The sequence below is a fragment of the Haliaeetus albicilla genome, chromosome 3 (genome assembly GCF_947461875.1).
Source record: "Haliaeetus albicilla chromosome 3, bHalAlb1.1, whole genome shotgun sequence".
Classification (NCBI taxonomy): domain Eukaryota; kingdom Metazoa; phylum Chordata; class Aves; order Accipitriformes; family Accipitridae; genus Haliaeetus; species Haliaeetus albicilla.
In genome coordinates this window covers 36,922,668-36,945,362 of record NC_091485.1, presented here as the reverse complement: position 1 = coordinate 36,945,362, position 22,695 = coordinate 36,922,668, and the positions used below count along the sequence as shown (strand labels likewise).

The following is a 22,695-nucleotide window of genomic DNA, read 5'->3' as shown; positions in this document are numbered from 1 at the left end:
CGCCGCCGCCTCCCGCCGGCGTGGGGGCGGGGCTCCGCCGCCGGCCCCGCCCCCGGCCCGCCCCCGCCGCGCCGCGGGGCTGAGGGGAGGCGGCGGCCCGGAGCCGGGGCACTCCTCAGGGCGGGGGTCGTGGCGGCGGGGGAGAGGCGGGGGACAGGGGAACGGAGGCGATCGGGCCTCTGTTAGGCGCTGCTGAGCCCCCGGGTTGCACCGGGGTCGGGGGTGCCGGAGTCCGGGGCGGGCGGCTGAAGCGCTTAAAGGCCGTTTTCCGGCGGAGAGGATCCGGGGCAGAATGCTTGGCGCTGAGGCCGCGAAGCCAGCTCTGAGCCAGGGAAGCCGCTAAGCGCAAGCGCTGGCGAGCAGTTCTGTACAAGCTTGTTTTCATCACTTACCGGCCTCGAGTTGTGGCTCGGGGAGGGTTTCTTCTGTTCCGTTGCTGTCCTTCCTCACTGAAGTGGAAGCGGTGAGCCAGGAAGGTAGCCTGAGTTCGCAGCTGCCGTTCAGGATTTTCTGCTTAGAGCTCGCAAATGGACTGGTGAGTTGGAAGAACCTGCAGGTCTTCCTTAGTCCAAGCTGCCTCACGAAGTGTCCCGTGTACCCAGACCTTTGGCCCTGGAGCGGTCAAAGGTAGCTCCCACCACCAAACGTCGGTCCCACGCCGAGGCTACGTCAGACGCCCAGCAGTGGTGATGTGGGACGACACTGGTCGGGCGCTAAGGCCGAGGATGCTCCAGGGTGCCCTTCAGCTCAGCTGCTTGTTGACTGTGAATCGGTGGGACTGTTGAAAAGCCATTGGCATTTTCTTCGTGTGAGCTCACAGGTCTGCCATTCCGGCTGTACCAGCCTGGCAGCTTTTGGCTTTATAGAGGTTTTATATTTGTGGAGCGTCAGGTCAACAACTTGGACAACATCGAATTAACACCAGTTCTAACAGGTGTGCATCTAACTTACTTGTAAAAACCTTCAATAAAGCTGATTGTGCCCAATCCTGTCTCCATATTTCATGACCTGAAAACCAAAATTAAGCTTATTCTTTTTTTTATTGTCCTCTTCCCTCTGGACATGCAAAAAAAAAAGATAGCTATAAAGAGAAAGGAGTTTCTTTATATATTGTGAATATTATATCTACCTTTTCCACATGAAAAAAATCATGTTTTCCATGTTCCCTTGTCAGTAATTTTTCTCCTCTTTTTTTTTCCCCCTCCTCCGTACTTCTCCCAGTTTCTCAACATCATTTGTAAAGCGTGGAGTCCAAAACAGCAGTTCAAAAGAGTCATATGAGTATCTTCAGTCTTGCTCCTCTCTGAATGTGATTTGTTTTGGTTTTTTTTCAACAGCATCTGAATTTTATTTTTCATTCTAGATTGCTATTCTAGATGGCTACTACCCAAATGTATCTATATGTTTGGTATCTCTTTATTAAGCACTGTTTTTCCCTTTGCTAAATCTCAGTAGTTTTGATCAGGGCCACTCAGTTTGTCAAACATTTGATTTTTTTCTTTTTATTCCATCTCAGCCATTTTGTTACCCAGGTTATTCATAAAAATAATGAATAGGTCTTCCCTGGACAGGACAGAGCGTTGGAAAGCAGCATGTGAAATTTTCTCCTGCTTTAAAAACCCTTTACACATGGAAGAAAGCCACTTTCCCATTATTTTATGTACAAGAAGTGAAGTTTCAATATAAATGTTTGTTAATTAACAAATTCCTATGCAGAATGAGTTCTCTCAGAAAAACAGGGATTTGCCTTGTTTCCTACGGAGGTTAAGGTTCTGTTTTCACATATCTGTCTATGGGGGAGGTCTGCCTCTATGTTCCCTGTCCTAATAATGATCATGAAAGCTGGCATTTGGATGGAGTAGAGTACCTTGGCTGAAGGAAAAGCTGCACTTGGGGTCAGCGGTTAAACCCAATCAAGAATTCACACTAAAACAAGTTTTCCTAAATGCTCCCTCTAATAGGTAAGCCCTTCAGCTGGCGTTCACACTCTTCACATGGGTTTGTGTGACCTCAACCACAGGAAACAAAGCTGCAGGAAACCAGGCTGCAAGCAGGTAAGATTTCATCCAGTACAAATGACGGCTGCTGCTAATAGAGATGGGGCAGCTCTGCCCCCACTAACCCGCTCTTGGACCCTCCCTTGTTCTGGCACTATGACAGTCATCTGCTGGGTCAGGGAACTGGAGTGGCTAAGCTTTAATTTTTCCATATTAGCTTTCAGGCAAATCCATTCTTGTCCCACAGCCACACAAACTATACTTTTGTGTGCTTTGACATGCTTTTGTATGTTTTTGACAGCTTTGCCAGATGGATCAGACCTCTGCCCAGCAGTCCTCACTTCTCAAAGAGGGTCCCATGGATGTGAAGGCTAAAGCCCATTCTGTTACACCAGTCACACTGACAGGTATTGACTCAGTCTCCTCTCCTACAGGACCCTCTCCCTTGGCTGCAATGGGAAATACGAAGGTGAACTGTGTGGGCTTCTGTGTCCTTCACCTTCTCCTCCAGAGCCCTGCAGTCACTCATGACATGCTCCAAATCTCCGCTGGTAGTATCAGATATTCCTACACGGTTGAGCCACAAAGGGTGTTATTCTGAGGGCTGGTCAAGCCTTGGCAATCTCTCCTCAACATCCCAGGGTAATAAGTTTCAAGTGTATTTGATGGGGACAGACTTTTTAATAGGGCCTGTAGCAACAGGACAAGGGGTAATGGTTTTAAACTAAAAGAAGGTAGATTCAGACTACCTATAAGGAAGAAATTTTTTTACAATGTGGGTGGTGAAACACTGGAACAGGTTGCCCAGAGAGGTGGTAGATGCCCCATCCCTGGAAGCATTCAAGGTCAGGTTGGATGGGGCTCTGAGCAACCTGATGTAGTTGAAGATGTCCCTGCTCATTGCAGGGGGGTTGGACTGGATGACCTTTAAAGGTCCCTTCCAACCCAAACCATTCTGTGATGCTATGATTCCGTGATTCTGTTTACCTCACTGATGGGATTTGGTCACTTAGTTTCCAAACTATGTGATCTTCTAGATTTCAGGTTTGACACAAGCAAAATTGGCCTGGCGTGATTGAATTAAATCTGATCAGAAAAGGGAATTTCCTTTTTCTAAAAGTGCAGATTGCTGATGGGGAGAAAATACAGACACTGCAGAATTTCCAGTGAAATGAGTGGGTGTCTTTATTACCACTGCTTAGCCATCGAACAGCCTGCTGATGTGACTGACAGTTCAGAGAGAAGGCAGCCCTACCTGTTTCTGCTCTGGCAGCCTGGTAAGTCAGGCAGGTAAGCAGCTTGCAGGTGACCCATGTGGCAGGGCTATGCCACGCTGACTGGCTCTGTGGCTGTTCGGCTTGGGTCAGCAGCTGCACAGTGAACAGACAGCCAGGCCTCTTCTAGTTAGCCAGGCAGCTGGCGGTGCTGGAGAAGCTTTGCATGTGCACATCTGTGGAGTATTTCAGTCACTTGTGATGCTACTGTTGGGATGGTTTTGGAATCGGTGTTTGCTAGAGGCTTGCAAGGATAACATGCGAGAATTTATTGCTTGTGCTATCCCATGGTAAATACAAACTAATTTGCTGCTGGGTAAGAGACTATATGCCTAAGTTATTGAGTGTTATCATCTGTTCTGCAAATCTGAGATGCCTCCAACTAGAGATTAAATTATTTTCCTCCAAGTTATGTTTAACATACATTTGTTTAAATGTTATTAAGAGGCATGTAGGTAAATAGGTAATGTATTTTTAAAAAATTTTTACCTCTCGCCCGTCTAAATTTCTGTTTTCTGGAGAAATGCATATCTTCTTCTGTTAAGCATTAGTACTTTAACATAAAGCTACCATGGACTCAGTCTCACTTATTAAAAAAATTATTAGCCAGGAGATATAAAAGAAGCAGTGGTTATTCAATATTGAAACATAATGCTTGCGGGAGGTTGCTTTGCTTTTGGTTTTTTGTTAATGTTCTCTTGAATAATACATTACCTGTTAGTGATTTTATATAACATGCTTTTTAGAAATATGATGAAATATTTCACTAAGAAGACAGTATTGGGATAATATTCTGGCAAATTTGATACACCTGAGAAAACTAGAGTTTGCTCTTTTTTCTGTGTCACTCAGTTTTTCCCTAAATTTCCATCATTTATCACTGTGCAAACTCACTTGGGGTTTATAGCAAAGCCTTAGGCTTTGCAGAATCCTTACCACTAACAGTACTGTTTAGGAAAGAGCCATGGAGACATCCAAAGCTCCAGGTGCTCTGCAGAGCAAAGCATTAGACGGGAATTTTTTACGGAAACTAAAACACAAAAGCAGAACCCTAGCGTAATATTTGAATACAACCACACTTTAATTATAATTTGCATTGTATAATCATTTAACTGTTAGAAGTCAATCTCTACCGGCTTTTCAGTTTAGCTTAAAATTTTTTAAATCATGCCTTTGTGCTGTTAAATTATTTATACAGATGCTGAGTAGGAAATGTTATTTCCTGGTGCCTGGCTTTATAATCTGTCTGTATGTACTTTTTCTGAAAGTTTATTGTATGCTACAGTTTATCTTATTTATGAATTTTATTTAATAATTTTTAGAATATTAGATTTGTATTTTACTGTCCTGGTTTCAGCTGGGATAGAGTTAGTTGTCTTCCTAGTAGCTGGTACAGTGCTATGTTTTTGAGTTAGGTATGAGAAGAATGTTGATAACACTGACGTTTTCAGTTGTTGCTAAGTAGTGTTTAGTCTAAAGTCAAGGATTTTTCAGCTTCTCATGCCCAGCCAGCGAGAAAGCTGGAGGGGCACAAGAAGTTGGCACAGGACACAGCCAGGACAGCTGACCCAGACTGGCCAACAGGGTATTCCATACCATGGGACGTCATATCCAGTATATAAACTGGGGGGAGTGGGGGCGGGGGGAATTGCCACTCGGGGACTAACTGGGTGTTGATTGGCGGGTGGTGAGCAATTGCACTGCGCATCATTTGTACATTCCAATCCTTTTATTATTGCTGTTGTCATTTTATTAGTGTTACCATTATCATTATTAGTTTCTTCTTTTCTGTTCTATTAAACTGTTCTTATCTCAACCCAGGAGTTTTACTTCTTTTCCTGATTTCCGCCCCCATCCCACTGGGTGGGGGGTGAGTGAGTGAGCAGCTGCGTGGTGCTTAGTTGCTGGCTGGGGTTAAACCATGACATTTGCCTAAGTAACAAGGCAATATATAGGATATTTTATTTATTATAAATGTTGAGAATGGGACCCCACCTCATGTGGAAATACACAGAGCAGATCCTGCAGGAAGGCTGTCAAATGTATATAAATCTCAATGAAGATCTGCCTTTGGAAACAGAATTTCTGGGCACCTGTTAAGCATAAAAAGTGAACAGCCCCTTGTCAGCCATTCTAGTTTTTCCTTTATTTATAGACGATCTAGGATATTTTGAGGTCTTACAAATTCCATCATAGAATCCCTTTTAGATGTTATTAACATTAGGGACTATAGGGACAACATGGCCTATTGATAAATCCTCTGAAATTATCATAAAATAATCATTATGTTAATGGCATAGAGAAAGATTTGTCAACTGATTAGTGTAGTACCTCATCCTTCCAATCTAGGATTTTAAGAGTCTAGTACTTTGGTTTTAGGTTCATAGCACTTTTCCCTGCCCCAAACTTGTAAGCTGAAGTAATGGTAGAAGCCCATGTAATGTCTTTGATGTGCAGCATCAAGCAATGGTATTTACTAACATTTTATTTCGTCGGTGGTGAAATTATAATTTACTTTCATAGTGGATCATCAGAACCGCCACCCATGCTGCATTCTTTTTTCTTTTTTTTAACTTTCTCTTTAATATGAGTTAGATGGCATTTATTTATTTAGTTAGTTAGTTAGTTAGTTGGTTAGTTAGTTAGTTAGGTTAGTTCTCTTGCAAAATTGGCATATCATTTGTTAGGTCTTTTTTTTGCAAGCATCTTGCATGTTCAGATACATCCTTGAGATGTGGGAACAGTTCTCATTTGCAGCCAGAGAGCTGCTGAAATTGCTTGTTGTATTGACATTTAAATTTGCTGGTGCAATGTTTCTGAAAGAAATCCTGAAATTCCCTTTTGGTTTCTGACCCACTTATTGATGAGTGTCTCTTATGTGAAGTGTCCCAACCCACACACTGGACTTTACAGCCAAGTCCAGTGATGAAATTCCTTTTTTCCTTCCAGTTGCAGGGCTTGGGGATACTTGATGTTGGCAGTTTGAGGTTCTCATTCACTGTTTGTGTTTGGTTTCATTTTGTGACAGGGGCATTTGGAAGCATCAGCAAGGGCTCAGATGTATTTGGTCTCTTTACCTCCTGTGGATAGAAATCTGTGTTCCCCTCCTCTGGTCAGTCTGACAGATTGTTGTATATCTTGAATGGGTGATTTCACGTATACTTACTTACTGTTTGCACAGAAAGAAGGGAGCAAATTAGTTTTTTAATTCCCAGTCCTCCATCCCTTGGGCTTCATAATAGGATTCTCACTTGTGGAGCTAGAATATAGGCTTGTCGTCCATGTTTTTTTAATCTTTGCCTTCAAGAAAGTTAGCATGGCTTAACATCTGAATGATGTAAACCTTTACACACTGACTGGTTTGCTAAGTATGCAATTCATGACATACATAGCAAACACATTAGGATCTCTATTTTTTCACGCCATTTAGGCCCAGAGTGTAGGAAGCAGCAGAGGCTGTATACACAGAGAACAACAGGACGAGGAGGGGCAGAGCAGCAGGTATCTGCTGCACTCTGGTATGGGTGGTCTGGAGCAAAGAAATGAAAATGCTCAGACATTCCCACACAGCTATGAGGAGAGTGAGTGCAGGGAATAGAAAGAGTAGTGGTCTCTGGGCTGGGAGAAGTTGGGGATTGGAACAAGAGAGGATCTGGGGCAATATGAGAAGAAATACCTCCAGTGAGAAGCTGGATAAGAGGACTGGAAGACCAGGGGTTTTCAGGCCAAAGAGCTGAGAAATTAAAATTTTGGAGTGGAGAAGTGGGAAACTGGAGACTGGGCTTCTGAGTAGAGTACCTAGAAATACGTGCCTATGAAGGATGTGCAACTTGGGCTCTGAGGGTCCTAGTCCAGGCAGCTTTGGCTAGGATTTCAGCTAACACCTGGAACATACGCACAGACGCTGTTTCCCCGCCCTCTTCTGTAGCTTCTGTTTTTCTTTCAGAAATACAGCAATTTTATTAACGCCAATTTGTATACTTTTAAAAGACCCAAGCTAAGTTACATTGTGCTTTTGAGCTGGTGAAAAAACATTTGGAAATTAGTTTCTTTTTTAAAGCTTTTATTTAGAATAGTGTTGTATTTAACTAACAGCTTTAGTTAAATGCTATCAGCTAAATGCAAAAAATAAAAGTAATGCATTCTGAAAGACACCATGTTTTTCCGATCACTATAGTTATTGAATGTTTTATTCCAGATCAGCTACATTGATAAATAATCTTGGGGAATGAAAAATTCAGTTTTAATAGCATTTTTTGTTTTCAAAAGATAATCTTGAGACTACATTTTCAAGCCAGTGCAACAAAAAGTAAAAGTATAGTTCTTCGGTTTCCCAGCTGTATTCATATTTTAGGTTTTTGCACCCGTGGAAATATTTACATGACCTCTGCTTTATCCCTGTTTATTTACTAATGGCCTTTGCCACTGTTATCACTGCACCCTATTTTTCCTTGCAAATAACCTTGTTTTTCACTGCCTTGGCATAAAAATAAACAGTTTGATAAAACAGCAAGTGATAAATTTTAATACACTTTTCCCATAAAAACTGGGAAAACAAAAGGATCCTTGAAATAACCTTGAAATGGCTAACAAACCAACTGAAAAGATATGTTGATTTTTTTTTTTCTATTCTCAGGAACATTAGAAAATGTGTGCTTGTGTAACAAGAAGCACAAAAGCATGGAGTACTAGTGCTATACAGACAACGTCAGAGATGCATGCAGAAGTCTGCTTAAACTGGCATAAAGGCAAATTTTCAAGATTTTTTTACTTTAGAGGCAGAGTTTTTCCTAATTTTCTTTAGGTCTCTTTTTGAAATTGTTTTGGCAATGGTTTCATAAAGAGGAAATGGAAGGTAAATGAAGTTACCGCACAGGCTTACCGGAAGTGAAAATCATGAAAACTTCCTGTTTACTCATGGCAAGAAGTGAGACAACTTTAAGGAAACTGGTTTACTTAAAAAGGAATAGGAGTAGGCAAGCCTGGTCACATTTTTTTCAAATTGAAAATATTTTGGTCTGAAAAGGTTAAAAAGAAGCTTTTTTTTAAAAAAAAACCAAACCAACCCACCATCAAACTTCTTTTTTTTCAATTTTTTTTCTTCTTTTTCTCTTCTAATAGTGATGATTTTTTTCTTTTTCAGACACCTCCATTGATGTCTTTTGGTGGCTGTAGAAAGTAAGGAACTGTCTAAGACTCTGGAAGTCAGCAGAGTTGCTGAAGGATTTGAGTTGAGGAAATCTTAGTGTCAGCACCACAGAAATGATCTTCTTCTAGCAAGATATTAGCAGATAACCTACCCTACATTTTTGTCTAAAAGCACATTAGTTAAACTTCATTAAACCTTTCTTCCAGAATTAATTTGGCATAGCTTAATTTACTTTTGAGTTTAAGGCCACTTCAGATTAAGAGTAGTTTCATTCTGAGTAAGCGTCCGCACAGGAATTTAGTTAATCCACATCAAATTAATTCTGATTTATATACTTGAATACACTCTGTTGACAGGCTCAGTGTTAACAGGACAGCTAGCAGCTGATCCAAACACACAGTGAGCGACCATTCCCTAATAGCAATGTCTGGTAATTCTAGTGAAAATGCTTGTAGCTAAACCATAGCTAAAATGATGTTAAAAGGCTTTAAGTTCCTCCTGAAATAATTTTAAATTTATCAAACCAAAATAGCACAAAACTAGAGGTTTATTTCTCTTTTAAGTACTTCATTGTGCATTCCACTGAATAAGCTTCATCTTAAGTATTTTAAATTAGAAGATGTTTAACAAATACATATGTAGGCTCCTTTCGTATTCAGCCTTCGTGGATGTAGAAGGCAAAACATGCTTCTGCATGTATTTTCCTTCATTTAACAGTAATTTTCAAAACTCCAGCCTTCTTAAGGTTATTTCAGCAGTTTCCCTCACTTGTCTTCAGGCTGCGAAGGTCACACCAAAGCTGTTATTGCCCACATGAGCTGTGCCATCATAGCCTTACACCATAAGCTAGAAAGTCTCTAATTCCACAGATCAGAAGGTGGGCAAGTGTTAAGTTTTTTCTCATCATTCAGGTTCCTATATCCATTCACACACTGGCTGAGAAAGGTAAACAGTACATCCTAGAAAGGCAAAAACCCCAAGATAATGAATTGTAATATGGCAACACCCCCTACCCTGTCAGCTTGCATTCATTTCAGACAGCAAATTATTAGGTGTTCAACTTCTGCATGTTTATTGAGAATACCTTGTTGCTCTGATCATGAGATATCAAGTAGTACAAAATTTTGGATGTCAAGGATTCTGTCTTACGTTTCATGGCAATAATTATAGGAGGAAAGTAATTCTCCTGGTTCCAAGATGCCATTTATTTTTCATCAGATTTCTCTTTGGTGGAGAGTCTCTTCTTTTATAGTTCTACAGTTTACTGCTATACCACTTAAAAAGGGTTTTTTTCAATTATTTCTAGTCCACAAATGGGAAGAAAAGTTGTATCGCATCTTGACTTAAGGAGGCTCTTGTCTGCTAAAACTTAAATTCAGATGATATCACTAGCCACTGTAATCCCATCTTTTTTAATAGTGAAGCTTGTTTAGTTTTACAGCCATCATGTCATCATAATTACTTAGCATAGAAAATGCTTGCAGTTTGTAGCAGTGCTGAGCTTTCATCACCATAAGGCTTGCCCTGTGGTAAGTTGATAGTCCTCTTCTCCAAGGCCTTTTCCTATTTAGCATTTTTTTCCTGCTATGTTTCTCAATCATATTTGTATTTTCTTCAGAATGATCTTTCTTTATTTTATATCGTCAAAAAATACATGAAAATTGACAAAATGACCTTCTGGGTAACAATTTCAGTCATGGTATTTTTTCCCATGTTTTCAAAAGGTAAGGTGACGAGTATCTTTGCAGAACTCCTTGGTACTGTAGGAAAAAAATACACAGTATATAGTACTCCCTAGTATGAGCACTGAGTGGTCCACAAACTATGAAAAGTAATTTAGTGTTTCAGAAATAAACCAGAACTTGCTCCTTTTAGGAAATCATCAGCCCTGTAACAACTGGCTAAGGTGATATAACAACAGTCAGCATGGTAGTTTATGCCCAGTGAGGACTGGGAGCCTACTCCTAGTACTACTTCTACTAGTTTTCTTTGACAGAGGCAACAGAGGAGCATACAGGGAAGAGCCTAAATTAATTTTTCCATGAGCAACAGTAATGTGGAAGTTTTCCATAGTTCTTCTTGCCATGCACATCAACCCAGCTGCATGATGGGGAAAAGCAGAACTGTGCCTGACAAAAAGAGAGGGGCATACAGCATAAATTCTTTCTGCATTAGCAGTCAGGCCATAGCCATCCTGCCTATTGTGTATACTCTGTGTAACATAGAGTTAATCAGTCTTTACTTACTCACTAAATGGGGTGCTTCCATGGTGCATCAGACTTAACTGTGCTGAAGGTATGCAATAAAGTTATGCCATGTATTGGGAATGCAACTTGTCTTGGCACAGAAAGAAACGAAACAGCCAACCTTCCCAGAAAGGTATGGCAGCACTAATCTAATTCACGTGAGTCAGACTAAGCAGAGATCAAAGTATTTGTATCCTGATAACTCAAAGCAAGGTATTAAACCAGTTCCCTTAAGTAAAAGCAATGAAAATGTATAGTTCCTCTAGTATAATGTCAGTTGAAGCAAAGAGAAAACACAGAGAAAAGTTTATGACAGTTTTAATACTTATGTCTAACAAAAATGAAGGAAATGATGCAATATCCAGTTTAAGTAGTACAATGTCACATATAAAATAAAAACAACTGTTTTGGAAAAAAAATGTTGATTACTGTAGACAATGAAAGGAAGAAGAGAAGAGAAAGAAAACGGAAAGGTAAGTACAGATCAATTACACAAATAGACTGGTTTCCAAAACAAACGGGCCATACAGAGATTCATAGGCTTGTTAACATTTCCTAGTAAATTCATCCCTAATTTGTCTGTATTACGCCTGCTTCTCTTTCCACTTTTACTGGAAAGAAAAATTGTAATTGGGACTTTTTGGAGCATGAACTGGTTGGGTTTTCTGAACATTCCATCTACTCTGTGGCTCATTCTTTCAGGTTTCATCTTAATAAGTTGAATTTTCTGTCAGTAATTTGCATTTGAATTATGAAAAATTACTGACGATTTCATTGTACTTTCTTACATGAAAATTTTGCTATAATGACAACAGGCATGTATATTTTGTTTTACATAAGTCAATTTAGAACATGGAATTGTCCCATTGTTTGGAATAGTTCAGTAGTTCAGCTTTACAAGGGCTAAGTTCATGAGTGTCTCTTAAAACATGCAAACATTTTATCCTACACCTCAGATAAAGATCACATAGGTTTAAATACCATACTTGCAGTAAGCAGATGTTTGACTTTATGTTGTGAGTTGAGTAAATTCCATGCATTTTTGCATATATAAGTTGGGCTCTGCCTTTTCTGCCAAAGAGAATTACAGAGGTCTAACTGATGCTTAGTAGTGCATGTGATCCACCTGAGTTTTAGAGAAAAGTAGACTTGAATGGGTAAACCAGCCAGTAAGAAATAGTACTTTGCTGAGCCTTATTTTAAGGTAATTATCTTGATCAGAATTGAAATTCTGTTAATTCTGTCTATTGAATGGGAAAAAATGAAATGACAAATTTAACTCTCATGAGTGCAGTTCTGTGAGGGGAAAAATACATTACCTATTATACATTTATTCAGAACAAATTACTGTGGTTAGTATAATATTTGATAAACACAAATTATATAAATCCGAAGAAAGCTGTGACTCAGTATACATGCTGGTTTATATTTAGGGTAAACGTAAAACAAAATGATGTGCTAGAGAGGATTCAAAGCACTTTTGACCAAAGTACTGCCACAGACTGGAAGACATAGAAGGTGTATCTTTGTGGCATTAAAACACTTTGGAAATGTACATGTTGTGTATCGGGAATAACAACATTATTTCAGAATTTTAGTATCTTTAAAATTGACACAAAGAAAGATTTACTCATTGTTCCTCAAACCTCCTTCAAATCATATGCATGAAGCACTAGATGTTACTATTAAAACTGTAACCATGCTTTCCAGGAAATAAATACAGCTGTCTGCAGTAAAGGTTCCCGAACTTAATTTTGTCATGTGTATTATCTTCTTTATTTATGAGAAAATCTTTTCTTCTGTCAGAAAACATATACAGTCCTTATCCTGCTCTTTTGAAAATACCCAGTTAACTGTATCTGATATTTCTTTGTATTCTGCCTCTAATTTTCAGTACTATTTAAGAACAAGCATTTTCAGTATTACAGTAATACTTCTTAAAAACTGTTGCCTCTTCATGGATGAAGTAGTAGGTGGTACAATAAAGATAAACTTAACATCATGGAGAACACCTTGTGGAAAACAAGAAGGATGTTGTGAATGAAAAACCTTAAAAAGTGACCAAGGGGCATCGGCCTGAGGTCTTCAGATTTCTGTTACAGCTGATGAACTTGGCTCAGAGTGTATTTAGCGTGTCTTGAACTTAGACTACTGACTAAGAATCTGAACCTGTTAAAGTAAATCAGGTAAGCCCCTGGCAAATTTCCCCAGATACTGAAACAAGACCAGATTTTAGACTTGAGTTGAATAGTTTAAATTCTTTGTCAAACAATAACAGTCTTTGCATCTGACACTGACTGGGGAACCATTGCTGAAAGGAAGGCAGCACAAGGGCAAACATAATCCCTCATCAGAGAAGGCTGCCTTGTGGAAGCATTGGAGGGAAGAGGAAATGAGTGCTCCACAGCCCTCTTCCAATGGTGGAACAAGGTCAGCGACAGTTTCTCGGTCCTTTTTCCCCAAGACAGAATTGTGGAAGGGGAGTGGAAGCTTGGTACAATACATCTGTTATGACTGAGAAGAGCAGAATAAGAAAGGAAGGAGACCCTAAGAATCATTTAAGTGCAGAAGAAATTGCAAACCTAAGAAAAAGCCTTTTTCTAGAGAGTTGCTAGTAACCACAGGAAACAGGAGCTACTGGAATCAGAGTGTGATGGTCCATGCTAGTAGAGTCTTCCTCTAAGTAGCAGGCTTTGCCAAGATTTGAAGTATGGAAAAGACACTTCACTGCATAATTTAGCTCCTTTAACTGCATAGTGGCATGCAAACATTTCCTAGAGCTGCAGTTACTCCAGGAAGGTTAAGAATAGGCTATGGAGTAGTTTACATGATAGCAGTCTCCACTGAGAAACAAAGGAGAGAAACCACTTAAAATTTATTAATAGCTTCTTTTTTAACTGGACTGAGTTTACCCTCAGAACCTCACAGATCCCGAAGCTTTAAATGTTGGCTGTAATCTAAGGACAGAACCATAGTTTCTAAATGTTGGAGCAGTCAACCATTCAGAGCAGCATAACACCTCCCTGAAGATGCATTTTGGCTCATTTACTTTTCCTGGCATGTGAAGTGATACTAGAACTTTAAAACAGGAATTGCTAAGAGTTTAGATAGCAAGAAACCTATCCGTGAACATCAAGGGGAAAAAAAACCAGAACAGCCTTGGCTTTGCATATACTAAACAGTGATGACTATTTCACAACTAACAGCCTGTTCTAGGTATTGTTTTTTCCATTCACAATGCCTTCTATTTTCAGTTAAATCATTTTAAAATTGTGTGTATAGAAGCACACGTATACTCTCACAGTTATACTGTCAGGAATTTGAATTAAAACATATGAGAAACAGACAGTTTAGATTTATATAACTAACTCAGGGCCAAGCAGTGCAACTCCAACTCCCTTGAGGAAACCTAAATGTTTGAGATGATCATATGTATGAATAATAGCTACATAAAATCTTTCCAGGCTTTGCTTCTGTAAACAGCAGCTATAGTAACACCTGTAGTTTAGTCTTCAGTGGAGCTTATTCCTGCTTGACTGTAATTATTTTTTTACCAATTAAAGTGATCTGAATAACATGAATGGCTTCTAAAATCTAAATGCACTGCGGTTGTTTCCTACAGGTTACCATTTCAGTCTTTGGATGCTCTTACTAACTGCGGGAAGAAATTCTGAGATAACTATTAAAAATCTCCACAACACTACTACAGTTAAATAACTATGGTGATTTGATACTTCAGAACATAGAGCTTCATTCCCCAAAGCATGGTTTATTGTTAACATTGTCAGTACCTCAGATATTAAAACTTCAAGTTTTAAACTGAAACTATTGATGTTTCATTTAGCACAATATTGGCTTTTCATTGTTTCCATCAGCCAAAACTGACTGCTGACCACTGATTTTAATGAGCCGTGTGTTTGTGTTCTCCTCCCCAAATCCACAGAAATTATCAAGGTTATCTTGGTGCAGTTACCTCAAAGATTGATATGCATTTCAAAACAACGACGTTTAATCTTCAGTTCAGGTTAATTTAATTTAGTCATACATGTTGACAGTTATTCTGAAGTACACTGTTTTGACATTGCATTTCTTCTAGGTATTTAGAGAGCTTGCTTTGACTCATTTGGAAGAAACCTTGAGGAAGGTCAGCAGTCATCGCTGAAACATCACTTTCTTGAATGACTGTCAAAATAAACAATTTAGGCTAGCATAGGTTATTGAAGTCAGTGTTTCTTTTGCAATATTCTATGTTAATTGAGAGGGCTACATTACAAAATATACTTTTATTATATACAAAGAAGTTTCAAGGTCACTTTTACCATCTTCCAGTCACATCTTCCTGGTTAAATAATGTAGAAACAGCAAAGAAGCTTATTACTGCCAGCTTCTCTCTCTCCAAAACTTCACTTCAAAGTGGAAGTAGGATATTTTTAGGATGGAGAGTTTAAATTTACTGAGGCCATATCATGGAAAGTTGACTTAAGAACTGGGTTATCAGCTTGTGACTTGAATTTACTGCTCCGCCACAGATTTGCTGTTGCCTTGGTAGAAATTATGGTTAGCACTTTCTTGCATTACTCAAGTATTATCAAGACCGATAAAGACCGTAGAGCTCAGATAATCATGGTAATGGTGGCAACACAAGCATGTTAGACAACTAGTCAGCTGAAACTAGAGAACTCAGTAGAAAGCGTGTACTTCTGTAACCACTGTGTATGCAGAAGCCACCATCATCTACTGTGATTCCCTAGCTGGAATGACCAAGTCTCTGTTTCTATTTGGCCAGGTTTGTGATGAGGTTTTGACCATAGTTACATGACTAAAGATCATTTAGATCTTCAGTAAGACATCTTAGTGTATTGCTGTAGAATGTTATCCCAGAGATAGATGGATGTTATGTTGCTTATGTTATTTATATAAACGTTCTCAGAGTTGGGATTGTCTATATAAATATTCTTTATATATGGGACACAGCTATATTAGAAACTCTTTTCTGAATTTACTATGAAATGTAACTAGCAACTCTGTAAAAGAACTGAATTCAGTCTTTCACTTAAAACAGTGATTAAGCTTATACTGTCTAAAATTTTATCACTCTGCTAATAGGTAATGAATTCCTAACAATTTAGAACTAATTACTAACTAGTTTGAATTATTAAATGTATTTTTACCAAGAAATTTAGTGCACTGTGCCAGCCTTTTATCTAGAAAAAACATCTGTGCAAAGTAATTCTTCAACTGACCAATTGCAGAGGATAATTTGAAAAGGAATTTATTTAGGGCTAGTGGTTGTTCTTCATTTTTCATAATTGAGAATTTCTTCTTCATTACTGGCTAAGATTAGCAATCTTCATCAGGAAAGAAAAAAAATCAAGAACTGTTTCTTCCAAAGCAAACTATTTGGAGTCATATGTTTTTATTCATATATGTATTGTAACAGAGCCAAGATTTACTAAAGTGATTTTAGATACTTCAAAAAAAGTCCACTTGATTATGTTTATATATAATCTAAATTCTGTAAGAGGGTACTTGACCATAATCAACTCAACCAGTATCATTTGTTTGTCATACTGTTTTTTAAAATCTAAGTATTTTTGTGACCATATGTCTTTCTTACAATGAAAAAAGTTAGCTAAGTCTAGATCTTTCATCTGGGTGATGAAATGTTTCCTCATGCAGAAGACTTTAAAACAGGCCAATTTTTTTTTTCTTCTGTCAAGAGTTTAGTAACTAATATCTAATCGATATACCTTTCCATCTCTTTGTCTATCTCCTTACTGCAAAACAGATCACTTTTTTCAATTTGTTTAGCTTCCTGTCATTTTCTCGTAAACAGAAACAATCTGGAGAAAGCCTTTGTCTCTTCAGCAGACAAATATCTTTTTGTCTTTTAGCCTCTAAGCTGACTGATTCTGCAGTGAGTTTCAGCCTTCTAGAACTGAAGGCACAGGATAAGGAGCTGCCATCACTGTAACTCCTGAAGGAATCTGTATTGCAGAAGGTTACAACGTTTGCCAGTTGCAGCCTAATTCAAAGTAGAAAAGTCCAGTTTTCATGAAAAAAAGTAATTATTTCTTTTAGCTATAGTCAGTGGTCCATTACCAATTACTTGCTTTACCTTCTAACATTTGGTAGAAGTTGGCACCTAGGGATGGATTAGCTGCAACTTGTGGTCAAGTTAGTTGGTTTAAAATTCTTTGAAGTTTCCCAGTACAGGTAACTGTTTTGATAGTATTTACCCTTTCCCTCCCTCTTCTCTTTTCTTTAGAGTTTTTGTATGTATTGGTACTTGAAAAAAGTTTCAAATATACTTGTGAAAGCAGATGAGGAAGTTTAACACCTTGCATCAATACTATGCCAATGAACCTCAAATCCCTTAGAGGAGGATGAATTTCAGCCCAGTTTTAATCAAGCAAAGAGATTTCTTTGAAGGCTCACCAACTTCCAGATGTATTTGATGTTCTTATGATGGCTGCAATATTTTTCTTATACTCACCGCAGTCTTCAGTAATGATACAACAGTAAGGCTGTTCCACATTTGGAATACATATCTCACCTTGGGGTTTTTTTGTGCCTACAGAAGGCTGTGCTTTGTTCAACTGTAAACCCTTAATGGTAGGCTTTTTATGGCTCTAAGAGTCAGTAGCAAGATTTACCTTGCTGAAAGGCCTGGACTTGAGACATCTGTTGTATATCAGTATGTTTTTCTCCAGTTTCTCAGAGGCTGATTTTGGTATACTTTATCATTCTTCTTTGTTTTCCTTGATCATTTGGTATATTAGGTAAGACATTAGTAAGTCTTCTCTACAGGTTACTGGTCATGTTTCTCACATGCGGACTAGGGATACCTTGAAAGATTTTTTAATGCTCTTCTTTGAGTATTTTGTAAGCTATTTTTCTGTACATCTCCGATAAGTGGCTTACTGCTGATTCAAAGCAGCTATTCTCTGTGTTGGCTAATCCAAGACAAATTCCTTCTTCTTCCAGATAGATTCCACCTATACATGCTGAGTGTCCACTGCAATTTATATCTGTAAACTTACCAACAGTCTTGTCTTTTTAAAATAACACCAATATAATAATTTAAAATACTTAGGTTAGTATGTTTTCTCTTCTTGAGTCATTGAGCAGTAGCATTCTTCCAAAATATTGCTGTTAAATTTTCAAGAACCAGGTCCATGAGTCCAACATGCCACATTAGAGACTTTCTCTGGGGAGACAATTAATTCTCTTTCCTTTTCAGTCTATCTAAATTATAGGAATGTAATGATGTCCACCAGTGCAGCCTGATGAAGAACATACTCCACACTCTTAGCAAGGTCAATTTTGATACCACACTAGTGAAGTGCAGCCATATTTTAGGTGCCAGTGTTTTCTGCTTTGTGCAGCCATATTTTAGGTGCCAGTGTTTTCTGCTTTGTGTCTGTTCACCTGTTATTCTTCTGCATGGCATTTTGGATGATACTACTCTGTAATCCTGTATCTCAGCCACTGGTCCCAAATACTACCTTTCACAGAATTAACACTCCCTTTTTTCAGTTATCCAGGATACCCTGGTCAAATCCCACTTTCATTATGATAAACCAAACTGGTCAAAGCTGACTTATCTGTCCATTTACAGGGAGCTGTGATTTTAAACTTTTATTTTATTTGTCCTGGGATTGGTTGCTGACACCAGATTTTCCATGGGCACATAGTTTCCTTTATGCTTTCTAGGAACAGTATGTCAATTTTAGTTCTTTGTTATACTGTTGCTGAATTCTCCCTTCTCTTTTTTTTCCTCCTGTTGTAGTTCATTGCTATTTTTTTTTTGGCTCTTCTTTAAGTAATTTAATATTTGATTCTGTGAGAATGGCTTTTTGCTGTAATTCTGAGCCATTTCCCCTCAAATAATACTCAAAGACTTCTCTGAAATATTCTTTCTTTAGCTGATGTAAGAGTCCTGCTATCCCAATGCAAAAATCTTTCAACTATTTATTAGATTATACTTGTGAGTAGCTAAATCTTCCACAGCAACTTCTCCTAGAGCAATCTACATTGGGTAAATGAGGCTTAACAGTTCAGCTTCTCCTGCCAGGCCAGTTAAATGTTACAGCTTTAAAACCTGAGATCTATTAACTTGAGGCACGTAAAAACCCTCATAACCATAGCTTGCATGGGTACCTGTCTTGCCTGTTAATCCAAAAAAACAAAACATGACGGCTACAATCCTGCGATTACTCCCTTTTATCTCTTTCTTTGAGTTCCAATCCTGAATGAAACAGAATGTTTATAACTATAATTTGGCTTCCCCTTAGAAGTAGAATAGAATAGGACAGACTAGACTAGACTAGACTAGACTATTTCAGTTGGAAGTGACCTACAACGATCTTCTAGTCCAACTGCCTGACCACTTCAGGGCTGACCAGAAGTTAAAACTTGTTGTTAAGGGCATTGCCCAAACACCTCTTAAACACTGACAGGCTTGGGGCACTGACCACCTCTCTAGGAAGCCTGTTCCAGTGTTTGACCACCCTCTCAGTAAAGAAATGCTCCCTAATGTCCAGTCTAAACCTCCCCTGGCACACCTTTGAACCATTCCCACGTGTCCTATCCCTGGATAGAAGGGAGAAGAGCTCAGCACTTCCTTGTCCACTCCCCCTCCTCAGGAAGCTGTAGAGAGCAAAGAGGTCACCCCTCAGCCTCCTTTTCTCCAAACTAGACAAGTCCAAAGTCCTTAGCCACTCCTCATACGACATTCCTTCCAGCCCTTCCACCAGCTTTGTTGCCTTCCTCTGGATGCATTCAAGGGCCTTAATATCCTTCTTAAATTGTGGGGCCCAGAACTGCACACAGTGAGGCCGCACCACCACTGAATACAGCGGGATGATCAGCTCCTTTGACCGGCTGGTCATGCTGTGTTTGATGCACCCCAGGACGCGGTTTGCCCTCTTGGCTGCCAGGGCACACTGCCGACTCGCACTGAGCCTGCTGCTGACCAGCACCACCAGATCCCTTTCTACAGGGCTGCTCTCCAGGCACTCCTCTCCCAATTTATACTTGTGCCAGGTGCTACTCTATTCTAGGTGCAGAATCCGGCATTTTGACTTGTTAAATTTCATCCCATTAATCACTGCCCAATGCTCCAAACTGTCTAGAGATAGATTGCCCTCTGCAAGGCCTCTTGTCCCTCAAGACAGTCAACAGCACCTTCCAGTTTGGTATCATCAGCAAACTTGCTAATGGTGCATTCAACTCCTGCATCCAGATCATTGATAAATATATTGAACAGGACTGGTCCTAGAAGTGAACCCTGAGGAACACTGCCGGTGACCAGTCGCCAGCCAGATGCAGCCCCATTCACTGCAACCCTTTGAGCTCTGCCCTTCAGCCAGCTCTTCACCCAGTGCACCGTGAACCCGCACAACCCACAGTTGGACAACTTGTCTGGAAGGATGCTGTGAGGACCTGTGGCGATCCCACTAACCTCTTACAACATAGAACTGCTAAAATATAGTTGAATATTGGTCTTTCAGAAAACCTTATTCTGCACCAGTCAGCACTTCACAGGGAGCCTACTGGCTTAGAGACATGTTCCAAAGCCAGAGATCTAGAGGCATCCAGCCCTAAAGGGCCAAATTAAGGACCAGTAGCTTGCTGAAAGTGTAGTTCAGACATTGAAAATAAAAATTCATTAGAAATTGCTCTCCAAATGGCATCCTCCTTTTCCTGCTTGCTATAATTCCATGTACTATAAAGGCCACGTTTAAAAGGGAAGGACTGAATCAGGCTTTGTGCTAGTTTCTGGAAAGATACCCACTGCCTGAGTTATGTGGGGCAAAGTGACAGCAACAGTGACATCTGCAGAGCTAGTACTGTCACTATCAGCAGCACAAATGTGTTCTTGCGTCTTTTATGAGTTTAATTCAGCAGAGGATAGAATGGATCTTTTGACAAATTCTGTGTTACAATTACAAGTCTGTTGCTCAAAGAAAAGACTGTTTCTCAACTGAGAAATCAGAGACTTTGGTCATCTGTAGGCTGAACTGCTACAGTAATTTAACACAGAAGCAAGGAACATATAATCCAATTATGGAGAGTAATATCTAAATCACTCCTATTCCTTTTTAATGGTTTGCTTTGGAATCCATTAGGACAAAAGGATCTTTATGTATGTAAAATATTAATAAAGTGAAAAACTGAAGTGATCATACTTAGCTGTAAGTGAACAAAGTGCATTCATTTGTGTTCCGTGTAAGTCCTCTCATTCTTGCCCAGAATATGTTGTCATGGTATCCAATATGGCCATGTCAAAAAAAGTAGTAATAACAAATGATGGCAGTTAGGGATATGTAGCAGATTACTTTTCCAGTTTGGTACCTAATGTGGGGTTGAACAGGCAAAGACAAGGGTCTGTTTCAGATGCAGAGGTAACAGTATTCTGAGGCTAAACTCTGGAAAAGTGAGACCTAACAATGCTGGAAATACATGAAGTAGAACAAATTTTGGAGGGGATTTGGAGTATTTTTTTTTTGAGAAATGAATAGGCTTTAACTTATTATTAAAAAAAGCTTGGATCTCAGCTCTTATAAACCAGGTTAACATATTCAAGTTAATAACAGTTATGTAGCCAGATTATACATGTCAAGATTATGAGCCCCCTTCAATTAAGAAGGCCTTCAGATAAGACCTTGGTGGTGTTTGAGGTTGAAAAAACCTTTGCAGCCTGTGGCCAGAAACAGGCTGCTGTCTCAAGTTTGCCAACATGCAAAAGAATACTGATTTAATTTCAAATGTTACATTAAATTGGGTTAGTTAAGACTGTGATAAAGGAAATGTTCATCAGAGTCTTGTAGTCTTTTCCTGGCCTTAGACTCAAGACCAAATATTCTGGCCAATATTAAGGGTGTAGAATTACTTTCATATGAATGACATGAATGGAGAGATTAGCTGTCTCGAAAGAATTATTTTTCTGTCCCAGACCTTTAGAAATGTTTTCTACAGTGTTGGGAAATCAGTGGCTGGTCCAAAAGCAAGACAAAGGAACAGTTATAAATATTCGTCTCCTTCCAAATCCTGCAGAAAAGATGGCAAGATTAACATATATGTGGCTGCATAAATTTTTTCTGCTGTCAGTCACCCTTAATCTCTTCCTATCTTAGGGAGGCAGGAAAACAGGGATTTGAAGGGCCAATTCAAAAGGCAGGATGGCAATCCATTTTGCTTAACTGTAAGACTGCAATTATGAATGGAAAGAACATTAAAAAAATCTGCATATCACAATCTTAATGTTGTGACAATAGCAACCACCTCCTTGCCCAACGAAGTCTTCCGTTGCTGTTTTCATAAGAAAGATGATCTCAGCCTTTGAAATAAAAATGTTTAGCTGTCGTTGCCCCAGTAACAAACTCAGAGTTCAACATAGTTATTTTCTTGAGGCTATCCTAATTTACATTAAATTTTTCCCCCAAACATCTTTCTGTCTTGTCTAGGTTTAGCCATCAGCCCTTCTAACTTCCCTCTCTAGTCAATGGAGAAAGACAGACATCTTCAGAAATCAAATCAGAGAGCTCCTTCAGAGAGCAGTTTGACCTGTCTTGCTCCATGAACTATATACAGAGCCATGATTTTTACTTTGGGCACTATGCAACCAACCTCTTTGCATTCTGGGCTTTATTTTAGCAGGTAATAAGCAAGTGATGAATCTGTGGTACTATCCAATAAAAGCTGAAAGTTTCAATTTTCTAGAACTTCTCTTGTAAATCTTCAGTTAAGGATTGTTGTATGGATGAGAGGAAAAAAACCCAAGCTATATACACATAAATAGACTACATGTCTCCCACGATATCCACAATCATAACTCTGAATATAATCCTTGCCAACAAACAACATCTGTCTGTGAAAGGCATTTTAGAATTTCTGAAGTACTCAGTAAATGGACAATTCATAAAAGAACAATGTGACAGATTTTGTCCATGTACCCTAGATAAAAAAGGAACAACAGCTACTTAAAATGTTTTGCATTTATCATCTTTAGGAAAAAAAAAAAA

At 39.1% G+C, this 22,695-nt stretch overlaps 1 long non-coding RNA gene across 3 annotated transcripts; it reads left to right on the top strand.

The window, feature by feature from the left end:
• Positions 1 to 144: 144 nt before the first annotated feature.
• Positions 145 to 22,272, top strand: LOC138684757 (uncharacterized). Of its 3 annotated transcripts, XR_011324017.1 has the most exons (7): positions 145 to 2,054; positions 2,299 to 2,404; positions 3,035 to 3,274; positions 6,300 to 6,383; positions 12,640 to 12,852; positions 12,945 to 13,096; positions 22,138 to 22,272. It is a non-coding gene; the product is annotated as an uncharacterized lncRNA (long non-coding RNA). The 3 variants fall into 3 exon arrangements; XR_011324016.1 differs by lacking the exons at positions 12,640 to 12,852; positions 12,945 to 13,096; positions 22,138 to 22,272 and adding an exon at positions 8,415 to 12,407 and having other exon boundaries at positions 2,299 to 3,274; XR_011324018.1 differs by lacking the exons at positions 6,300 to 6,383; positions 12,640 to 12,852; positions 12,945 to 13,096; positions 22,138 to 22,272 and adding an exon at positions 8,415 to 12,407 and having other exon boundaries at positions 2,299 to 3,274.
• The last annotated feature ends 423 nt before the right edge of the window (positions 22,273 to 22,695 follow it).